Source organism: Rhinopithecus roxellana, chromosome 5 (genome assembly GCF_007565055.1).
Source record: "Rhinopithecus roxellana isolate Shanxi Qingling chromosome 5, ASM756505v1, whole genome shotgun sequence".
Taxonomy (NCBI): domain Eukaryota; kingdom Metazoa; phylum Chordata; class Mammalia; order Primates; family Cercopithecidae; genus Rhinopithecus; species Rhinopithecus roxellana.
The window spans coordinates 141,831,372-141,841,484 of NC_044553.1; positions in this window are offsets into that span (position 1 = coordinate 141,831,372).

A 10,113-nucleotide genomic window follows, 5' to 3' on the forward strand; every position below is an offset into this window, starting at 1 on the left:
GTGAACATGCTGTGTTTAAGTGGATTCTGTTCTAAGGATTTCAGTGTAACTAACGCATTACTACCAGAACATTTGCTTACCTCCTTTTCCTAACTACAGCTTGAGGGAGAAAATATGTTTGTTTCTTTTTTCTTTTTTTTTTTTTGCTAGCTCCCCATATACTAACAACACACCATACCCAGACACAGGCTTCTGTCTGAAGTGCACTGGCTTCTTAGGCCTTTTCAGCCTATCCTCTGGAAATGGTTTGGATCCCTGTGTCTTGAAGATTAATTCCAATTTTCACGTTGATGAAAAAGTCTTCCAATTTCACTGTGACATTTATATCGTTGAATAGACATCTCATTGCTAAAGTAAATTTATACATAATATATCTTAGCTTTAAGGTTCTTGGATTTTAATTAGGGGATGAAACATAAATCAGAATTCAGGCTATAGTGGTTAAACAGAGCTGTCCTTTTATTTTGTTTCTTATTAGACTAACAATGCCAATCACAGCTTTCAAACATAAATACTCTACACCATATTCCTGTTCATTCTTGAGAAATGCTTTGTACAATGTTCTCTTTTGTATCAGCTAAAGGAGACATTTTCAGCATTTAGGCATTCTAGAGCAAAATGTATATTAAAGTGTCCCACTAAAATTAAGTTCAAAATATCTTACCTCTCTGGCTTCCTCTTTTCCTCCTTCCATTTTTAATATATAGAATGATGAGTAAAGCAAAAAAAAACCATGAATTGTGGTATGTACGTTTTTACTGACTGCGTTTTAGGGACGTTAAAAATCTGTTCGGCTTTTGTAACACATTTAACTGCTCATATATACATATGTGTGTGTACATATGTAAATATATATATATATATATATATATATATGAAGACATGTTTAAACGTAGCAGTTTCTAAGTTTAGTGGTGTATTATAATGGTGTATTTTTGGAAAACAAAAAAAGAGTATATTTTTGGAAAATATGCCAAGGTTTAATGGTATATTTTTGGAAAACCAGGGAAAATACGAAGCACCTGCTACTATACCAGCCTGCTTACACATTCAGATCTATTCTTAGGTAGCTGGAGAACCATCAAATGCAGTAGTGTACAAAGAACCACAATGCATTTAGAATTAGCCACAAAACAAATAGGACATCCACCCACCCAGTCAAAAAGAAAAAAAAAAAAAAAAAGTCTGCTGTGGCAAAAAAGAAAATGTTCTGTGACAATACAAAATTCCAAGGCATAATTAGTGTCAACATGCCCATGATTTCGTGCCAGCCAAGTAAAAATGTCAAAAATATCTTCCTTCAAATAATGCATTCTATTTTGTTTATTGAAATTGATCCTGAACTGTATAGCTGACAAAGTCTCACTGTATTGTTAATATAGATTACCTTTGGGAGAGGAGTGAAGGAACGGAGAAGGGTAAAGGGTAATTTTCACTCATTTCTGTGTGTTTTAGAATTTTTAAATTTATTGAGAACTTAGACACATGTGACTATTGTAAAAAAAAAAAAGTATATATTTGAATGAACATATTAGAAAAGAGAATTCTAGTTAATTATTTAAATCACTTTTTTTTCTAATACACTTCCCATGTGCAAGGGAATGTGACTGGCATCAGTGATACATTATTTATTAAAAAGAAAAAAAAAAAAACCCAGAAAAGCCTGAATAGAGATATTCATAAACGTTTAGGGAGCACAGAGCAGAAAGATACATTGTGGGTTGAAATGCCAGGAGGAGGCAGTGGCAACTGCTAGGTTGCTGAGCACCATGGAAAAAAATAACAGCTGGGCTGAATGCAAAGGAACACAATCCAGACAAAGAGAAAAGTGTGTGTAAAGCACGGATTGGAAAACATTATGGGGACTTTTCAAGAGCATATTGGCAGGGCACCGTGGCTCACACCTGTAATCCCAGCACTTTTGGAGGCTGAAGCTGGCAGATCACTTGAAGTCAGGAGTTTGAGACCAGCCTGGCCAACATGGTGAAACTCTGATTCTACTAAAAAATACAAAAATTAGCCCAGTGAGGTGGTGGGCCCCTGTAGTCCCATCTACTCAGGAGGCTGAAGCGGGAGAATCACTTGAAACTGGGAGGCAGAGGCTGCAGTGAGCCAAGATCACGCCACTGCACCCCAGCCTTGGCAACAGAGCAAGACTCCATTGAAGAAAAAAAAAACAAAAGAACGTATTGCCCATTCAAGAGGAAACTATGAAAGCGTATTTTCAGGAAACTGACATGGAATGAAACTACACACACAGACCAGACTCTTTGCACATTAACTAGGGATCTAATATTTAATCCTGGGCCAGGAAGTGAGAGATTAGAAAAAACAATAAGCAGAAGAATAAAAAATCAGATGTACATTTCATAGTGTCTGAGGATCACAGCCTACTGACCTCCCAGTATTTATCTGTACTTCATCTGATGCCAAAACCATTGATATTTTGACTAACTGTGATGCAGCTACCTAACAGAGATTACCAGTGTCCTGTTTCTCATCTGCAAAGGATTACTCTTTAGTCCTTTAAATATACGAGCAATTTAAACTCAGCATCTCATCCGGAGTGTCTAGTTCCTGTGTCTACTTATAAATCTAGCAGGGAAGAGATTGCTCAATCAAAGGAAACTTTTTAAAAATTTTTTTGAGGCAGAGTCTTGCTCTGTTGCCCAGGCTGGAGTGCAATGGTGTGATCTCTGCTCACTGAAACCTCCCCCTCCTGGGTTCAAGTGATTCTTCTGCCTCAGCATCTGGAGTAGCTGGGACTACAGGAGTGCACCACCATGCTTGACTAATTTTTGTATTTTTAGTAGAGATGGGGTTTCACCATGTTGACCAGGTTGGCTTTGAACTTCTGACCTCGTGATCAGTCCATCTCGGCTTCCCAAAGTACAGGGATTACAGGCGTGAGCCACCATCCCCAGCCAAAGGGAACTATTTAAAAAGATATGAGCAGGCTTAATACAAATAGCAGTGAAGCATCCTAGGTCTGAGAACAGTGGACAGCAGTTACAACTCTTGGGTCTAAAAAAGAAGGGAAAGGTTGATAATAACCCAGAACAAGTACCTATAGGAAAATGTCCCCTTAGAAGCTTTGGTCTTTGATGGAGACACAGTCAACTTGCTGTGATTTGATGGGGAGCGAGGCAGGGTAGTATTAGATTTCTCTCTCATCCTCTGACTCCTGTGGATGCCAATCCTTGGCTGGCCTCAAGTCAGAGGCAGAACGCTCTTTCGTGAGCTGACCAGCCACTTGGGACATCAGTGTGAAAAGTGTGGAGCTAATTTGGAAGCAAGAACGAAGAATATGAATCACAGTACACCTCTTTTAATCACAAGGAAGTTTTCATAAAATGATGGTTCTATAGTATGTTAATAATTTAAGAATATTCAAGTAGTCAAGTAAAATTATATTAAATGCACTTAAGAAAGATGTATGGACAGCTGAGTGACTCAGATCTTTATATGCTAATGTGCAATGTACTCCTTCAAGGAGGAATAGAATACACAGTATTCTTAAATGTGTCTGAATGTTAAGCTCCTCTTCGGAGTTTAGGTTGGAGGGTTAATTGGGAGCTGTGAGGCTATCCTGTGATATATTAAACATTTGACCAATTCAAGAAAAAGAAGTCATTCAAATAAATTTTTACCTTATTTCTTCTGACTGACCCAATGTGTTAACTGACTTTAAGGATTCATCTCCCATGTCTCTTATGTTTAAGAAAGTCAACTTTTTCTGTTAGTTTGCCTCTTTCATCCCAGAGATATTTCCATGAACAGAGTTCTTTGGTTTGCGGGCAATATTAAAATTTTATCCCAAACTATGTATGTGTACATCATTTCTCAATGATCTGAAATAATACTTATAAAAACTCCAAAATTATAAAGATGTCTTTTTCAATAACTAAATCCTTTTGGCTTAGGGCTGGCTTAGACAATCTTTTTCTTGATTTCTCAACTGTTAATATTGTACCTTTTAATAGAAAACTCACTTTGACATTTTAACTGCAAATGAGCTACCTAAGAACCAATATCATGGTTTCATTTTCTAGTCATGGATGTGGAATGCTGTAGGTACCTCCTAATGATTAGTCCTCCAACATCTCAAGTGTGTGTTGTCTTGCCTATTATTTTTTCCAATGTTTACCTTGAAACCATTCCACGTATTTTTAATGTTCTTAAGGGAGGAATATGTATAATCACTGTACTTTTCATTGCAGTTTGTACCTTTGAATAGTAGAAGATAAACTGGAATGAAAACTAGGAGGATATCGTTAGTTACAGTTTCAGATAAGTGGCAAATCAATACGTCATATTATGACAAGATATTTTGGAAATTTGAATAAAATATCTGACACTACACATTTTTAAAAATGAGTGATCTATTTAATCTGTGATGGGCACACTTATTTTTGCAGATGAAGCTTCATTTGGGATCCTGAGATCACCTCCAAATATACAGAGAAATTAGAGTATGCTGTTTCTTATTCTCCTACATTTTTTGCCTTTCTCTCATTCACTGCATGATACGATTAACTTAATTAGAAACAACAAACAGTCATAGAATTTTGCTGCAAATTCTTTTTTCTGACAATAGTTATATATGTTTTGAGTCTACTGATTTTTCTCTTCCTTTCCTAATACGGTAAGTTATTTAAATAGAAAATATGGGTTACAGGCCATAGATTATTTATTTTGAATTTTTCAGCACATAATATAGTTTTTGGCAAACAGAGAATTAGCTGGATGAAAAAAAAGTTTGTTAGGGATTATAACATTGTCCCTCTGTCATGTGTTAAAAACAGAAAATGCTACTAAATAGGAAAAAATAGTCCAGTATCACTCACTGAATGTAACATTTCAGTGTTCAATATTTTACCCCCAAAATTATGAACTTTAGCAGCAAATGGAAGGAGAATGTTTAATTGTTGAAGAGGTAGTATATTATTAAGAAAGATGGCATCTGTGACTAAAACAGATTACTTAATAAAAATATCAATGATAATGAATGAAAAGACTCTCCAAAACTAAACTATTGAGTTACAAATCCTTATTTGACTATTTGGAGGTCAAGTCAATGATGAGAGGAATCATGATATTGGCATGTCATATGCTGAGTGATTTTAACATGACTCATAGTAGAGTGCAGCACCCCAGATGATGAAATGATTTTTTTCTAAACATTCCTTTTGACATAAATTCATTTGAGGGATATTTTAATAATTAATAAAACATTTCATAGTCATATTTTCTGTTAGTTTTTGCTTGTTAAGAATATTTTCCATCAAAAATCTGTGCTTGAAGATAATTACAGTAAAGTTTTAAAAATTTATATGTAAGCATGTGTGTGCATGCATGTGTAGTAAAAATGTAAATTGCTTCTACCCAGTGTAAATCAATCATCCATTTATGCTAAGATGGCTGGCATGCTTTTTGTGTGAAAATGAATAAGCCACTCTTGATTTGGTGTTATAATGTATTCATCTCTTGTGGGTAATAGTCTACTCTCTTTATAAAAGAGTGCTTCATAGTACATCAAAAATCGCAACAGAAGCTCTTTCTCCTGCCATTTCTATTCTAGAAAGAAAAACATAGGCCGGGCGCTGTGGCTCACTCCTGTAATCCCAGAACTTTGGGAGGCCGAGGCGGGTGGATCACAAGGTCAGGAGTTTGAGACCAGCCTGGCCAATATGATGAAACCCAGTCTCTACTAAAAATACAAAAATTAGCCGAGAGTTGTGGCAGACACCTGTAGTCCCAGCTACTCGGGAGGCTGAGGCAGGAGAATCGCTTGAACCCAGAAGGCAGAGAGATCGGGCCACTGCACTCTAGCCTGGGAGACAGAGCGAGACTCTGTCTCAAAAAAAAAAAAAGAAAGAAAGAAAGAAAGAAAGAAAGGAAAACATATGGCTAAAGCGATCTGTAGGCATTCGATATCCATGTGAGGCCAGAGTCAAGAGTATCACCTTGATTCATATTTAACTCATATTGTGTAATGGGAAATACTAATGGAATAAGAATAGTTGTTTGGTAGATTCAATTTAGACTGATGATACTAATGTACAGGCACACACATGACTTTCATATCTAGTGAATTAATTCTTAAAAAGAAATGATTGATCAAAATGTTTCCACAACATGTTGTAACATCTTTTCTAAGAGTAGACATGGTTGTAAATAATGGTGATCTTTGGAATCAGACAAATATTTGTTATAATATAGATTTTTATCATATTTATGCATTAGCTTAATTATAACATAAACAATCATCTATAAATGTTTGCTTCTGTATTAATCAGTGTTCTCCAGAGAGACAGAACCAATAGATTATTATATATATATAATATATGATCTCCAGCTTGCAGAAGGTCTGTCATGGAACAGACCACTATATGTATATAATCTATATATGTATATGTAGATAGATACACACATACATATATAAGTGTATAGACACATATATATGTGTATGTATGTATATGTGTGTATATATACACAAATATATGTGTGTGTGTATATACACAAATATATGTGTATGTGTGTATGTATATATCTATAAAGATAGATATATAGATTATATACATATAGTGGTCTGTTCCATGACAAACATTCTGCAAGCTGGAGACCCTGGGATGCCTGCAGCATGGCTCAAAATCAGAGAAGCCAATGGGGTAATTCTCAGTACAAGTTCAAAGGCCTAAGAACACACGGGGCCACTGGCATAAGACCCAGAGTCCAAAGGCAGAGGGCCTGGAGTTCTGATGTCCCCAAGCAGGAGGAAGAGTGTATCAGCTCCAAAAGACACACACACACACACACAGAGAGAGAGAGAGAGAGAGAGAGAGAGAGAGAGAGAGAGAGAGAGATGACCTTTTTTTCTGCCTTTTTCTTTCTCTCCATGCCCCCAGCCAATTGGGTGGTGCCTGTCCACACTGAGGGAGGCTATTTCCTACTCAGTTCACTGACTCCCATGCCACTTCTCTGGAAACACCCTCACAGGCACACCCGGAAGTGATGCTCTACCGGTTCTCTAGGTAATCTTTAATCCAGTCAAGTTGACACCTAAAATTAACCATCACATTTGCCATATGTCCAACAATAAATTAAAGGTCTTATGAACATTATCACATAAAATCCTCAAAGGAACATTTTGAGGCCTTTCACAGATCATAAAAACGAGACAGAGAAAGATTATGTATTAGATTGTTATTGAGGAAAAAAATTAAAGTTAAACCCAGGTCAGTCCAACTGCAAAATTTGTACTCTCCACTCTTGTGCGCTACACACTTTCAAATTACATAAAATTTCTGAGTTTGTTTTCTCATCTGTAAAATGGGAATGCCATTTCCTTCATGCAAGGCTCATGTCAAGATTAGAAAGCATATATATAAAATCCTTTGCATAGTTTCTGGCACATAATGGTCTGTAAAATGAAATTGTAACTCCTATTACTTCTACAGATTTTGGAAAGACATTTCATTGTAAATGATTAACAAGTATGATTATTATGATTCTTTTGTGATAACTGAATTGCCAATGTATGCTTCTTCACATTGATTGTACCATTTCTTACAGCGTTAGTAATGGCTGTTTGCCCTGTTATCTCTCTCTACAGGTAAAAGCAAAGAATTGAGGTTCGTTCTTCCTGCAGAAAAATAATATAATTAACTGAGATAATTAGTGATATAAAAATAATAGAATAACAGATTGCCTGTTAAATTTGCATAAAATATAAATAAATTATAATATGTGCATTGTAAATTTTTTTCATCACAAACTTTCTTTTCCTTGATATTGGAATGGGAAAATCTAAAACAAAAGTGATTCTGAATAGCAGAAAAAGAAAGTAATTGGCCAATAACAATAACTAACATTTACTAAGTGCTTATTCAGTGCTAGATTCTGTTCTAAGAATTTTTTATATGTAAACTATTTTAGAAATCATGGAAATCATATGAAATAGGTATATAATTATCGTCTTTTAACATATGAGAAAACTGAGGGGCATATAAGATAAATATCAGTCGGGCATGGTGGCTTACGCCTGTAATAAGAGTAACATGGCCAGACCTTGGCTCCACCAAAAAAAAAAAAAAAAAAAAAAAAAAAAAAGCTAAATACTTGTCTCAAGGTTACACAGAACATCAGACAGAGGCTGTGTGGCCAAAGAGTTCATATTTAAAAGCAAGACATAATTGAGTATGTATATTATATTGCTTTCTTGTGTTCATGTATTCTGTCCCTCTAGTATTTAAATAGGCGCAATTAAATCATATTTAATATAAGGCTAGTTGGGAAAATATAGTACAAAGGAATAAAACACTGGTTTTTGGTATTTAAAAATGCATAAAATGCCAGTGCTCACAAACATTAGCCATGCAACTTTAGGCTAGGAACAGCTTCTCTAACTCTCAGTCTGTGTCCTACAAGCTGGCATGACACTATTTGTTTCTGTGGTTTGTAAAAATAATTTTCAAAGATGCCTATATTAAAGGATGGCATAATTTGGCATGTAGAATATCCTTCATAAATGTTCACTAAGTATGAAACTAGGAGGCATCTTGAATTTCGAATTGTAAAATATTATTCTTTCAAAGCATTTATTGTGGTTTAATCTACTTAGTTTGTTAATTGTAAAATTAGTGAATATCTTTAAGATTTCAAAGTATTAGTGAAAGATATAATAGAAACAACTTTATAATATAAGGTAACATAGCCACCCAAGAAAATATTACATAGGATTTGAATTCAATAAAGAAATAAATAACTTTTCTGTAACTGGCTTTTCTCTTTCCTATTAAATATCACAATAGATTTATTTTAAATTATATTTCTATTATTTAATGCTATATGGATGTTTAAAATATACTGTTTTTTAAAAGAATGGTCACGATTCATTAAAAATACCTTTTTTGCCATATATAAAGCGCTTTGATATATGCAATCATAATTTGTTCTCTGTGAGAGGTAATCTGTGAGAAGTAATACTTCCTAATTTACAGGAAAAGCACCCGAATTTTACAGAAGCAAAGCCACCTGCTGCTAGCTAGCAAGAACAGTAATCGAGGTTTAAATTCAAGATTGTCCACTGAAAGAAACTGCTGCCCATCACCAGTACAGCTTTAGAAGCCCTGGATGATTCTTGCTGATCATCTGCAACATAACATCTGATTCATTAATATAATATAAATCTAGTCTCGCATTTGAGGTAGCGCAGTGATTTATAATCTATCATTAGCTAAATGTTTGACAGTGGTACTAAAAATTCATGTTGAGACATTAACATGCCTTCACAACTGGGCAATTGCATTAATGTTCAGGAACCAGAAACCAAAAGCTGCTTTCTAATTAGTGCATCTGTTTTCAATTATGATGTTATCTGGATTCCCAGTTCAAGCCAGTGTGCTGACCCTTTAAAAAAAATCGAAAACAAAACAGTGCTGTAGGTACAGCTTTCCTGAGTTACTGCTTTCTGAAATAATTTTGCTTTGATTATTGTATAAATTTGCAATTAATTGAAGAGTCTTAAACCATGTCTATGCAGTCAAACCAGACTGATGAGAGACAAGGGAACTTTCATTATTCCCAGATAGAATAACTAGTGCTTGCGGTAATGAATGATTTTGTACCAATTGCTATATTTGGCCAACATCAACAGAAGTTTTATTAAGTATGTATTAATTTTTTGATTTAGCTATAAGATCAGCTATAAAGCTACCATATGCCCATTGGTCAGGAATGATATGTCAGGAATGAATGAGCTTACTGTCAGAATATGGGTTATTTAGCCTGTGTTAGGTTTCAGTGAGCTACATGGTGGAATCAGGAATTTGTTGTGAAAATGTTTGAAGTAGTGCAGAAGCACAGAAAACCCAACCTCCAAACATTCTAGTCATGAAGAGTTGGGACTTTGTTCAGGGTATTAACATGTAGTGGATAAATACCTAGGGAAGTCAAACTTTTACCTCTACCCTCTTAGGATCTCTGGCTGGGCCTGAGAACTAAATTCTTATAAGACAAATTAACATGAGAAAAGCATACAGATTTTCACATGTACATGAAAACCCATGTAGGAAAATGAAGACCCAATGGAGTGGCAATACTTAAATGTAT